General features: G+C 38.7%; 1 protein-coding gene across 1 annotated transcript in view; it reads left to right on the plus strand.

The window, feature by feature from the left end:
- RPGRIP1L (RPGRIP1 like) overlaps window positions 1–6,961 on the plus strand; it is a 100,056-nt gene extending 93,095 nt beyond the window's left edge. Inside the window, exons 27-28 of the transcript XR_014140870.1 lie at window positions 1,442–1,486; window positions 6,768–6,961. The gene's annotated coding sequence lies outside the window, so the exon portion shown is untranslated. The remainder of the gene's footprint in view (window positions 1–1,441; window positions 1,487–6,767) is intronic.
- Window positions 6,962–14,799: the final 7,838 nt, after the last annotated feature.

Genomic DNA, 14,799 nt, shown 5'->3' on the forward strand with positions numbered 1-14,799 from the left:
TATCATGGTTTATTGCCATTTAAGTTAAATTAGTTTTTTTAAGAATAAATAGAGAATATATTTAATCAAATAAAGAACAGCCACATTGAAATTCTGCTGTTCCTGCCGTTCATTTGTTACCACAAAACACAAATACTTTCTACGTGTTATGAAGAAGTGTGGGCTCAGAAGTGGTCATATGACTTGGGAGGTTCTGCGTGTTCCCACAACAAAACATAAATTATTTTAGTAATCTGACATCAAGCTGTGACAATGAAAACCACTTCTTACACATGTTCTAACAAGAATCTGATTAACATTTTTGTGGATATGGAAAATAACTTTTTTTAGTCAAACTGCCACCATTGCTGAATTTAGAATGAATTCCTTATTCACTAGATAGCAAAATGTGAATCATGTCTGTGAACAAATATGAGAATAAAATGCCATCTTTGTGTAGTACAAAACAACCAGGGGAGAGCTCCGGGGATATCAAATTACCGAGTGATTGACAATATCAGGATCATAATTCATCCCCAACTATGAGAGTACATTTCAATAAGTCACTCATGCCTGAAGGCCTCTGACTACCTTAACAAAGAAAAACTAAACCCATGATTTATTATAGATTGGACAACATGCCTAATTTGATCCATGAATGGGAGCAAACAGCTTTACATCCCCTTTGTTCAGAACAAAAACAACCTCCAGGTCAACCAGAAAACTAAAAAGATAGCAAAGCTATAGAAACAAGTGTTTTAAAAACTGAAAATACAGAATTAGAAAGCATCCCTCATCCTAATCTCTTTTATCTTGCAAGATTTTTTGGTTCCATTTCGAAGCGCCACTAGTGGACTGTACCTTACAGTCTAACCTCCTGGAAAATGGGGCCCATGTTCCTGGTATTGTTACACCTTCTGTTCTTACCCTCTCATTTTCCATATAACATTGACTTATATCTTTAAACCATGTTTCTCCTTCAGTTTTTCTGAAGTAAAAATCTGGTTCAGAGTTAGAATGTGGCCTCTTTTCTGTGGTGGACACCAACAGGCTTGTCTTCTGCCTTATGCCCCTTCTCACTCTCTGTCGAGAGTGACCTTTCTCATCCCTGTAACGGCATCACCCCTCTCTTCACTGAACACCGTTAGTTTTCTTTGTAAGGCAAATTCGCTATCTTGACCTTTCTACTTCTGTCATCTATTCTGTTTACACCTATATTCAACTGAACATTTCCTCCCACCTATACTCATTTTTAGTCAGTCACGGCACATTTTTTCCCTTCTCTTCTCTTGGTGCCACAACTACTTTAGATACCAGCATTGGTGCCAGCTCCAATGGCATTCCCAAAATCTGCCTTTGTGTGAAGACTTTTTCTTAATTTAACATGACAGGGGCACTGCTAGTCAGCCATTATGAAACTGAGGAAACAGCAAGCTAATTTGTGTATCTTTGCTTTTTGTAGTGAAGCAACAGAGGCTGGAACTCACAAAGCTCTCAGGAATCACTGGTAAGGAGCTGAAGCGTAAGGAGTTGTTTTCTAAGGAAATGTGTAATTAAAATCAAGCTTTATTTGGCGTAAATGTGTTTTGTCCTAGTTACACATGCTATCATTAACAGTAGGAGAAATTGGATAATTTTTTTTTTATAAATTTTTTTTAAGATTATTTATTTATTTATTTGAGAGAGAGAATGAGAGAGAGAGAGAGAGAGCACATGAGAGTGGGGAGGGTCAGAGGGAGAAGCAGACTCCCCGCCGAGCAGGGAGCCCGATGCGGGACTCGATCCCGGGACTCCAGGATCATGACCTGAGCCGAAGGCAGTCGCCCAACCAACTGAGCCACCCAGGCGCCCAGAAATTGGATAATTTTAAGAAGAAAACTGAAGAGACCACACACAACCCAAGATGAGGGAGCCCTCTCAAACCAAGAGAGCAAAGACAGCCTATAAAACGAGATAGATGTCTTACGTTAACCCTGAAGCAAGGTAACAGGCAAAATAGAATTCAAGGTGGAAAACAAGGGACAAAGAAAGGACAATTTATACTGGTAAAGGGAACAACAGCTCAAAGATCTAATGAACTTGAACATAAATACACCTAACAGTATAGCCTCAAAGTACACGATGCAACAACTTGACAGAACTATGGACAAAACATTATGGCCACATCAGTTTTACCAGATTTTAATTGTGATAGATAAAAAAAAAATTAAGTCTAGAAGATGTGCTTACTAGGTTTACTAAACTCAAGCAAATATAGAATGCCCATGAAACATTAAAAAAAAAAAATTCAACCATGTACCCAGCCACAAAGGAAGCCTCAATTTCCAAAGAATTGAAATCTTGTAGACTGTTTCTCTAAGCAAACTACAGTACAGTTAGAAAATAGCAAAAAGATAACTAAAAAATAACACTATCTAAAAGTTAAAAATATGTGTTACTATTCTGGGTTCTAATAGGACAGGAAATTACCCACTCCTACTATATAACTAGGAGAAAGAAAATTCTACAAACTTCACTTCACATGTAAGTAGGGGAAATAAACATCAGCTCAGAAGCCCACACCAGAGGGGGAGTAAGGCAAGGGTTAAACATGAGAGAGTGTGACAGGATTCTAGTGGCAGTAGAACACAGGTAACACCAACTCAAGTTCCCTCAGTAGGACAAAGGCCATGCTGAGTGGGGAAATGCTGAGAACAGGTCTGAGGCCTGGTGGGGCAGAGTTATTGACTGCTGGAGAAATGAAAGAAAGGGGCTTGGAAAGTGCATAGAACCAGAGGTGGTAACCTTAGGAAGACACCTGGAAGAGAAGAAGACACTTTGAAAGGGGAGGTATCCTTGGAAACACAGTAGTGAAAGAAAGAACCAGCTGAAACTATGGGCCCCGGTGGAACAAGATAGTATCATTCAATGGTATCATTCTCATTAAAAGACCATTTATTAAAGAAACTTCACTGCAGCAAAAGAAGAGGATACTCTTGAGCTGAGAAACCCTGTCAGCTACCCAAACCTCTTCCCCACCTATATGATTATCCCTCCTGTCCTGTCTAGGAAAATCAAAAACAAGTTTTACTTAAACTCTCCTGTATCCATATTGCATAAGAAAAGAAAATAAAACTTTTTGGCAGGTTGGAGTTCTACCCTAGGAATGATGAGTTTGATAGTTTGGACCAGCATCCCTTTTGAGAATAACTAGAAAATCTGACTTTATACACACACTCATATTATATATGAAGCATTTGAAAACATCAAAATGCTACCAGTGACCTAGGCTGTAAGGAATCACAGGAACAAGATCTGGGAACAGAGGGAAGCCCAGAGGGCAAGCCAGACATTAAAGCTAATTTGCTTCTAGAGGCATCTGCCAATTTAAAAACATGGGTGCAAAGCTGAACAAAGCTCTTTTCAACAGACTCATTGGGCTTTGAAGAACAAAAATTAGAAATTTAGAGTCCACCAAAGACTAGAATTTAGACCCCCAGTAATTCCTTCAGGCTCAAATTATCCTTGCATTTCTTTATGTACAATGTTTGGTCCACATTAAAAAATAACTAGGCACATGAGGAGACAAGACCATGTGACTGAAGACTAAGACAACAGACAAGTGAAACTCCCACAAGTAACTCAGAAAATGAAGTCATCATCTATGAACCTCTAAAAACAATGCCAAATATGTTAATAGAGTTAGCCTGGTTGGCTCAGGGTGTTAAGTGTCTGCCTTTGGCTCAGGTCCTGATTCCAGGGTCCTGGGACTGAGCCCCACCCGGGACTTTCTGCTCAGTGGCGAGTCTGCTTCTCCCTCTCCCTTAGCCCTTCCCCCCACTCATGCTTGTTCTCTCTCAAAATAAAGTCTTTTTAAAAATGTTAATAGAGTTAAAGACAATCTTGAGAAATTTGACATAGAATTGGATGTTATCGAAAGAAAACAACTGGAAATATTATAAATGAATGTAGACTATAATTACAATAAATGAAATTAAGAATTCACCAGGTGGATCTAACAGCAAATCAGACACAATTGAAAAGTGACTTACTGAACTGTAAAAAAAATATGTTTTATTAAAAAATATCCATTCTGGGGCACCTGGGTGGCTCAGTCAGTTATGTGTCTGACTCTTGATTTCGGCTCAGGTCACGATCTCAGGATTGTCAGATCAAGCCCCACGTTGGGCTCCCCACTCAGCATGGAGTCTGCTTGAGATTTCTCTCTCCCTCTGCCTCTGCCCCTCCCCACTACGTCCTTGTGTACTTTTTCCTCTCTCTAAAAATAAATCTTTTAAAAAATATATCCATTCTGAGGCATGAAAAGTAACAAAAAAGGGGGGGTGTATTAAAAGACATGGGATTGTGTGGAAAGTTATACTATACAGTTATACTTAATAACTGAAGACCCAGGAGAGGAAAAGGGCATTAGAATCAATATTCCAAAAGATAATAATTAAGACTTTTTCAGAATACATATAAGGCACAGTTACAAAAACGACCTCATTATGCCCAGGCTGGGTAAGCACAAAGAAAACCACTTAAGGCACATTCTATAAAAATTGCTGAAAATCAGACAAAAAAACTCTTAAAAGCAGTCAGAGACATAAGACAACACTAAGACTGAGAGCTGACTTAACTGAAACAGTGGAAGCCATTAGGAAATAGTATGAAACCCTTCTTGGGCGCTACCTCACATCCTCCTTCTTCATCTTTTATTCACAAACAAGGGAGTCAACACCCCAGAGGACTCAACCAATGGGAGCCAGGAACTAATGCATAAATAATAATAAACTAATGCATAAATACTCCCCCTGTCCATCCCTCTGAAGTGCATTCTGCTGGTTCCAGCAGGATCAAGCCCCATCCCTCACAGAGGTGATCAACTTGATAACACAACTTTGCTTTGGCTTTTCTGTTTTATTTCTCCCAGTCTGTCCTTCTCTCTGGGATCATGTCCCAAATAATGTTCCCACATGCAAGTCCTTGTTTCAGCCCTGCCTTTGGGGAACCCAGGCTAAAAGTAAGTACCAGGAGTGGCCCTAGAAAGCAGAACAGTAGGATGGGACTCGGAAACTATGGGTCACTCACCAGATGGCAAAAAGGATGACATTATTTACAGAAAGTGGTCCAGTAACCCTGGCATGTGGTAGATTCTCAATGATGGTGGATTAAGGTAAGTGCAGGGGGAAAGTGAAATATCAGGTTATCAGCTACCTACTTTCCTGAATGTATGTTATACTTCCATTTTTTTTTAAAGTTGAAGAAAAACTTCAGTAGATGAAAAACCCCAGAAGGAATCAAGAAAACCAGCCCTGATGCAAAAGAAAATATAATACCATATTCCAACATGAGCTAATTATAATTAAACAAGCATTTGCAGATGGGGGGAGAAAACATAGATCAAGAATTTAAAAACTCAAAATAGAAACTGACAAACTGGAACTAATGGGAACTGACATTGGGAAAGAAAAGAAAAATTAACCTTGAGATGGGTAAATTATAAGGTACCTAAGAGAAATACCAGTGAAAGCCAACAATAGAAGATAATGGGTAGAAATGAAAGGAGCCAGGAATATGAAATGAAAGAAAGAGGCAAAAAGAATCTGTGAGAAAATGATAGATAAAATAGGCGAACATAAGTATAGAGATGCTGAAGAGAAAACAGTGCAATAGGACAAACTTACAATACTATAATTCAAGAAAGCTCTCCTGAAATAAAAGAAGACCTGAGTCTACATATTGAAATGGCCCACCATGTAGGAAAATTGCTTCAAAACAGCCAACTCTGAAACATATCTTAATAAAACAACTAGACATTCAAGTCAAAATCAAGAAAAAAATAATCTGGTCCTCTTGGCCAAACGAGTAAGTCTTTTATAAAGAAAATGAAGTCAGGTTGGCATTAGATTTCTCAAGAGCAGCTTGGGAAGCTAGGCAGTGGTCAAATAGTCTTACCAAAAACTCAGATATAAGTCTGAACCAAGGATTTTTTTTTATCCAACTCAGATAATCTTTCAAATATGAAGGCTATTGAAAAACAATTTTTACTATGGTGAAATTCATATAACATGAAATTGTTTTAAAGGGAACAATTGAGTGGCATTTAGTACATTCACAATATTGTTCTATCTAGTTCTAAAACACTTCATCTCTCCAAAACAAAACCCTGTATACATTCAGCATTTATACTCTATCATCCCCTTCCCCAGCCCTTGGCAACTGCCAATCTGCTTTCTGTTCCTATGGATTTGCCTATTTGGGATATGTCACATAAATGGAACCCTACAATATGTGACCTGTGTGTGCCTTCTTTCACTTAGCATACTGTTTTTCTAGGTTTATCCACATTGTAGCATATATCAGTACTTCATTCCCATTTATGGCTGAATAATACTCCATTGAATGCATAACCAAAATTTGTTTATCCACGCATCCACTGATGGACATTTGGGTTGTTTCTACCTTTGGACTACTTCGAGTAGTGCTGCTATGAACATTTTGGTACAAGGATTTGATTGATTACCTGTTTCAACTCTTTTAGGTGTATATCTAGAAGTGGGTCATGGGATAATTCAATGTTTAAATTTTGGGGATATACCAAATTGTTTTCTACAAGAACTGAACAATTTTACCTTCACACTAGTGATGTACAAGGGTTCCAATTTCCTCACTTCCCTGCAAAACGTGTTATTTTCCTTGTTCCATTTTTAATAGTCATTCTTATGAGTGTGAAGCGGTATCTCATTATGGTTTTGATTTGTGTTTCCCTAATGATGTTGAGCATCCTTTCATGTGCTTGTTTATAGAAAAAGAATTACAGACATGCAAGAATTTGGGGAATATGGTACTAATGAGCTCTTCATGAGGAATCTACTAGAAGACCACCTTCATCCAACTAAGAAGTGAATGGAGAAACTGTTAGAAGGACCGTGGTAAGCACTGACTATATTTAACTATAGGTCTTAGACCAACCAGAGGGGGAGAGAAGGTGGAAGAATAGTATGTAGGTGTTATGTGCTCTGATAACATAATTTTTTAATGAGAGGAAAAGGGGAAAAATGGAAAAGTAGAATAAATTCATTGATTTCACATAGATTATAGGGGGAGGGCCAAAGACACCATTTAAAGCAGACAAACCAAACAGTAGAAGCCTAAATAAAGAAAACATGGGCGTTATATAAACATATTAGTGGAAAGGTAACTACTAAAACAAAAACACAAATCATTTTAATCACCAACATTTCTTTTGTTAAAAAGCAAAGAAAACAGACCAGAGAATGACAAACACGTGGTAAAAATGCATAGTAAATACAACATAAAATAATCACCCAGGACTAAGATCAAGTGTTTAAGTTGTAACAATAAATGTGAATGGCTTTAACAAACTTATGAAAAGAAAAATATTTTCAGATTGTCTCACAAGGCAAAATCCAACTCTACACTGTAAGAGATACTTCCAAAACAAAGTGCAATAAAATTAAAAGGATGGGCAAAACTATACTAGACAAATGCACATAAAGAAAGCAGGAATTGTGAACTTGACATCTGACAAGATAAAATTTGTGGAGGGAAAAGTGCTTAACGAGACAAAAGAAGGACACTTTCATAATACTGAAGGCCATACTTCACAGTGAAGATATAAATGGTATCCATAACTGTGCATCAAATAACAGAGCAACAACCTTCATAAAGCATAAATACAGGAGATAAGAAGAGAAATACAAGGAAGTACATTAATTAGAACAGACTATAGATCCACTCTCAGTTCAACACAGGGCAAATTGGAAAAGAAAAGAAAATAAATTATGTAACTACACACGCACGCACACACAGGTATATATAACCTAAACAACATAATCCCAAGATAGATGTTATGAATACATACTGAACCCTTCACCCTTATGAAAGAGAATATTTCTTCTTTTCAAATACATGTGGAACATTCATGAAAATTGACCATATATGAGGTCGCCGAGGAAACTTCAATAAATTCTTCCAAATAAAAATAATGTAAACCAACATTGTCTTATCACAATGTAATAAAATGGAAAAATAAAATCAAAATGCACAAGTTCTTTTCCATCTGGAAATAAAATGTTATTAAGCAATTCCTTAGTCAATGGAGAAATATAAATTAAAATTGAACAGTTTCTTAGAAAAATAATGATTATGAAAACCCTATATATCAGAATCTTTGAGATACAGTTAAAGCAAAGAAAATGCATAGATTAAACATAAGAATGAAAATAAAAGCATAACAATAAATGAATTAAATATCTATCTCAAAAGTTAAAAAAGAAACAAAAAGTAAATCTAATGAAAGTAGAGAGAAGGAAATAATAAAAATAAAAGCATAAGTAATTGAGTTAAAAACCAAATAGTAGGATTAGTAAATAAAATACTTCTATGAAATAATCAACAAAATGGACCTAATCATTGCAAAAGAGAAAAAGCACACCTACAAATGAAATAATGGGAGATCAACTATTGAATTGGGTTATTTTAAAATATCATGAGTCTAAATTGTCTGATTCTTTGAAAATACATTGAAAACCTAGATGAAATGGATAAATTTCTGAAAAATACAGCTTATCAAAATTGACCCTGGTAAAGAAAGAAAGCTTAAAAGATCAATTTCCACAGAAGAAATAAAATATTAAAAATGCTAATTCCAGGGGCACCTGGGTGGCATAGTTGGTTAAGCGTCAGACTCTTGATTTCAGCTCAGGTCGTGATCTTAGGGTCATGGGATTGAGCCCCAGCCATGGGATGGAGCCCCACTATGGGCTCCATGCTCAGCATGGAGTCTGCTTGGGATTCTCTCTCCCTCTCCCTCTGCCCCTCCTGCCCATGCACTCTCTCTCTCTCTCAAATAAATAAATAAATATTTTTTTAAGTATTAATTCCAAAAAGCACCAGGCTCAGAAGGTTTTACAAGGGAATTCTAATAACCTTCAAGGACTAAATAATTTTAATGCCTTCAAAGTGTTCCAGAGATATAAAAAGAAGAAAAACTTCCATAATCTTTTAAAGAACTGGATATATCATTGATCTGTAGACCAAATAAACACTACACACACACACAAACAAAAATCCTAAGTAAGGGGCGCCTGGGTGGCTCAGTCATTAAGCGTCTGCCTTCGGCTCAGGTCATGATCTCAGGGTCCTGGGATCGAGCCCCGCATTGGGCTCCCTGCTCGGCGGGAAGCCTGCTTCTCCCTCTCCCACTCCCCCGCTTGTGTTCCCTCTCTCGCTGTGTCTCTGTCAAATAAATAAAATCTTAAAAAAAAAAAAAATCCTAAGTAAAATATTAGCAAATAGACTTGAACACCAAGTTAAAAATATAACAAGTCATGATCAAGAGGTGTTTATTCCAGGAATGCAATGTCACTCACAAGGTCTAGAAACACAGACAATACATAGAAGAAGTTGACACATCAAAAGTGGCATTCCAAGTTAGTGGAGGGAAGTAGATTACTTGACAGTGGAGTCAGAACCACTAAAAAGGCACCTAGAAAAATATTAATTGGATCCCTACTCATTCCTTAAAGCAAAATAAATTCTACAAATATTTACATATTAAAAAGTGAAACCATAAATGCACTAGAAATAATTATTTTTACCATTTCACAAAATCCAGAAGCTATAAAAGAAAATAGTAATAAATTTGACTATATCCAAAAGTAAAATTTTCTTCATGGCAAAAAAAAAAAAAAATAACACCAAAACCAACCATAATATCAAAGGACTTGGGAAAATATTTGCTAAAAATGAGACAAACAGCTAATTTCCTTAGTAGAGCTCCTAAAGAAAACAACAATAAGAAAAAGACCAAAACCCATAGAAAAGCAGATAAAGGATATGAACGATTTCCAGAAAACTCAAATGGGGGCTCCTGGGTGGCTCAGTTGTTAAGCGTCTGCCTTCAGCTCAGGTCATGATCCCGGGGTCCTGGGATCGAGCCCCGCATCGGGCTCCCTGCTCAGCGGGAAGCCTGCTTCTCCCTCTCCCATTCCCCCTGCTTGTGTTCCTGCTCTCACTGTCTCTCTCTGTCAGATAAATAAATAAAATCTAAAAAAGAAAACTCAGATGACTTAATGAGTGAATATAACATTAACTTTATTGAACGTGTTGGTATTCGATGTGGAAAAGTTGCTTAATGTGCTCACAATAACAAAAATGTGCATTACAACCACAATGCAATATAATTTTTCAACTACCAGATTGACAAGATCAAAAATGTTGTAACACACGGTGCTATTGGGGCTCTGGGAAACAGACACACTCACATATTGCTAGTGGGAGGGTAACTTCCCACAGATACTGTGGAGATTAGTTTGGCAATTCCATCACAATTTAAAAATACACTTATCCTTTAATCCCAAGAATTCCACTTCTAGGATTTTATACCATTTTATCCCAAATATGTACTGGCAAATGTAGGGAATGATGTTTGGACAAGATTATTTATTTCATCATTTTTTGGAAAGGCAGAAATTGGAAATACTCTAAATACTCTAAATTATGTTACAGTCATGAAATTGAATACTATGGCACTATTTAAAAGAAGGAGTCAGGGAGCCTGGGTGGCTTAGTCAGTTAAGTTTCTGACTCTTGATTTCTGCTCAGGGCGTGATCTCAGGGTTGTGAGATCGAGCCCCACGGTGGGCTCTGTGCTCAGCAGGGAGTCTGCTTGAGGATTCTCTCTCTCCCTCTCTCTCTGCCCCCCACTCTTCATGCTCTCTTTCTTTCTCTCTCTAAAATAAATAAATAAATCTTTAAATAAAGTGTACAGTTCAGTGATTTTTTTAAATATATTCACACAGTTCTGCAACCATCACCAACATGAAAATTTGGAACATCTTTAGCACTCCAAAAAAAAACCACCTACACATTAGCAATATTTCTCCATTCCCAGCTCCCCCACCCCTAGCCCCAGGTAACTACTAATCTCCTGTCTCTCTGGATTCGCCTATTCCACACATTTCACATAAATATGATCATACAATATTGTATTTTTTGAAACTGGCTTCTTTTCATTAGCATTAATGTTTTCACAGTTCATCTACATTGTAGCTTGCGTCAGGATTCCTTTTTTTTCCCCCTGAGTAATATTCCTATTGTATGACTATACCACATTTTGTTCATTCATCAGTTGAAAGACATTTAGTTTTTTTTCCACTTTGGGGCTATAAATAATCCTGCTATGAACATTTATGTACAGGTTGTTTGTGTGGATATGTGCTTTCATTACTCTTCAGTATATACCTAGGAGTGAAATTTCTAACATATACTAACTCTGTGTTTAACTTTTTGAGGAATTGCTAGTGTTTCAAAGTGACCACACCATTTTCCATTTATACATTTTGATTTTTGAACCATGTACCAGTATTACCTATCCATGACAATTAATAAAATATTTTTTAAATAATAAATTAGAACTATACCCATTGACTTGGAGAAATTTCCATTATGTATTATGCAGGATATAAAGCAAGATTCTGTAAACTAAGAGAAATATGTATGATTGTACTTTTGTAAATTGAAGACCAAAAAATTTGTGTGTGCTTGCATATGCAACTTGTATCAGTTATAAATGTTTTGGATGCAAGGTAACAATAAACCAGATTAGCAGTGGTTTAAACAAAGGAGTTTGTTTTTCTTCCATGAGGGCTAGTCTGAATATAGACAGTTTCTAGCCTGTTTCAGCAGCTCCACAGGGCTCTGAAAGACCCAGATCCTTTTACACCACCATCTTTATCACTGCATGGCCATAAGACGCCTATAGCACCCACAGGCAACATACAGGCAGGAAGAAGGACAAAGGGCAAAGACTCTTCTATATGAGTCATCAAAAATTTTCCTGGAAGCCCCACCCATAGCTATCATGTCCTTAGCCAGAGCTGGGTCATGTGGCCACCTCTAGCTGCAGGCTAGGCTGGGAGATATGGAGAAAGGATTATCATTATTGGCTTGGACCAATCATGACCCATTACCAGGAGTAAGCACACTGCATTGCAAATGAAGTCAAGAGTCCACTAGCAAGGAAGAATGGGAGCACTGTCGGACACTATGACCTACAAATATGAAAGATGATTATATGAGCAGGGAGAAGAATGTGGAAGGATGCACATGAGAGTGCTAACAATGCTTTGGAAGGGGTTGCAGGAGAAGACAAAGCTGAGGGGGTGGGTGGGAATAAAATAGTGATGCATTAATTAAAACAACTAAGGACTCAGGAACTAAGCCCAGACACCAGGACACATCCTAGCATACATTGGGTAGAACAAGGCCAACGTGAAAAACACTGGTTTGGAGTTATTATCAGTTTCTTAAAAATGAGGAACTGGAGACTTGGAGACTGATGTCAGGAACCCACTGAATGTCTTTGAGTTTATATTGGTATAATGATCTACAGTAAATGGAACAGAGTTCTCAATTTTTAAAAAATTCAGTAGGAATTACAAAAAGGACACTTTGGAGCTCCAGAACCGTCTTGCAGGAATACAGAGGGGAAAACTCTTGGCATATGTACAGAAAGAAAAGCCATAAAAGGAGGGAGCCACAAACAACAAAATAAATCTTGGAATGAAAGGTTTTAACACAGCGAACGTACAACGGCATCACATGTTTTGTCCATGGCTAGAGATCCTCCAACGTCTCTTGCTCAGCACTCCCAAGTCTGATCATTGTGTTTTCTCCCCAAAATGACAGAGACAGAGCCAGAGACTCTAAATCAATTTGGGATAATAGAACCAAAGCAGATGGGGTGCGTTTTGGATGCCTGTGGGGCCCCGCCTCCTGTCCTCTCAGCCACATCTCAGATTCCAGCTGTGGCTTCGGTGGCCAGTTCTGTGACAGCTTCAACTCACTTCACTCTAATAGCATCTTGCCCCAGGTGCATAATGTGTTTTTTGCTCTCTGATCTGCAACTTCTCCAGACAGAAGGAAGAGTTTGCTTAGCCTGTATACATGCTATAGATTTATTGCATAATAGAATGGTACATTCGGGATCAGGCCCAAGAGTCCTGTCCAGACAGCAATCCAGACAGCACCATTAAGACCCCAAAACAGGGGGCTCCTGAGTGGCTCAGTACATTAAGCATCTGCCTTCGGCTTGGGTCATGATCTCTGGGGTCCTGGGATCAAGTCCTGAGTCAGGCTCCAGTCCCATGTTTGGCTCCCTGTTCAGCAGGGAGCCAGCTTCTCCCTCTCCTCCCCGCTCATGCTCTTACTCTCTCTCTCTCTCTCTCAAATAAATAAAATCTTAAAAAAACCACCCCAAAATAAATGCCCAAACTCCCATGCCACCTGACTGGGTTACACCAGTGCCTCTTCCTAAACTCACACCTATGGTTTCATGGGACAGGTGGGGCATCCACTATAACTGGAGATCAGAGGGAGTAAAAAAGTCTCTAGATTGCTTTATGGATTAATAGGCCCAGTTTGTTAACGTGAGCTGAAAACAGATTTTGCCGCCACACTACAATCTCACTTAAGGATCGCCCCCAAGGACAGGGATGGAGGTCACGCATGGACCCAACATGTTGGACTCCCTCCCATCAAGGCTGGTCCAAGCTACCGCACTGTTGAATTCTCAGCCTGCCAGCAGCACTGACCAATATTGAACCCTCAGTACGGTACCATCCCTCAAGGAGACCAGCGAGCCATTGATGGCAAGTTGATACATTGGACTCCTATTTTGGAGGAGGCAGTAATTTGTTCTTACTGCAGTTGATACCTTCTCTGGATATATATTTGCGTCCCCTGTCCACAATGCCCCTACCAGTATTTCCATCAGAAGGATAACGGAGTGTTTGAGCTACCAAATGACATCCCACACAGCATTGCCTCAGATCAAGGGACCCCTTTTATGGAAGAGGAGATATGACCGCTTCAACCAAATATTGCAGTGCCCAGAGGCAGCTATCCTAATAGAATAATAATAGAATGTCCTATTCCGGACTCAGCTGAAGTGCCTGCTCAGAGACAGCTGAGCAACTTGAAGTGCTATCTTCCAGGATGCAATTTATGTACCGAGTCTATAGCTGATAGGGCACTTTGTGCCCAAAAGCGAAAATATGTGGATCCAGAAACCAAAAGGTAGAAGTAGGAGCGCCCCTTCACCACCACTCCCAGTAACCCATTTGCAGAATAAGTGCTTCCATCCCTACCATTTTAGGTTCGGTGAGGTCCTAGGTCCTAAGAGGGAACCATTTCACCTAAGAGAACATAGTAAGAGTTCCACAGAAGCCACAATAAGTGCATGATATTTGGGCTCCTCGTGCCCATGGACTAAGAGGCAAAGAAAAAATAGAAATTATTATAGGTGGTGGATCAACGATGGCTCAAAACTGCCCCATCAAGAGGTGGGATCTATTTTTCTTCCCCCTTGGATCTGGGCTGTGCCTGTGACTACACTGACCAAGAGAATACAGTGGAAGACATTCTATGTTAGTCCCTGATACCGCCTTTAAGAAGTCCCTCATTGCCTTTGAGCTCTTCTTCAGTTATCTATCCATTTGAGCTTATTGGCTGATAAACACACAGGCTGTGGTATCTCTTAGACCAGGAATGCCAATATCTTTTACCAAAGATCTCCCTGATACATATTTCACTGGAGTCCAGCTCCTTGCAGTGTGATTGTCTTGATACTATCATTGTAATTTCTTGCCACAGCATAGCAACTCTTCCATCATGATTAACAAATTCTGATGTTTAACATGAATGCAGAGTTATAGTCATTAGCAGCTGTGGTTTCTGCTACTGGGAGCAGAGAAGGAAGGCATTCTTCCATGGAGCACCATTACTAGCTTCTCAGGGAATGGAAAAACACCT

This window comes from Leptonychotes weddellii, chromosome 16 (assembly GCF_054177405.1).
Source record: "Leptonychotes weddellii isolate Sample4059 chromosome 16, ASM5417740v2, whole genome shotgun sequence".
Lineage (NCBI taxonomy): Eukaryota > Metazoa > Chordata > Mammalia > Carnivora > Phocidae > Leptonychotes > Leptonychotes weddellii.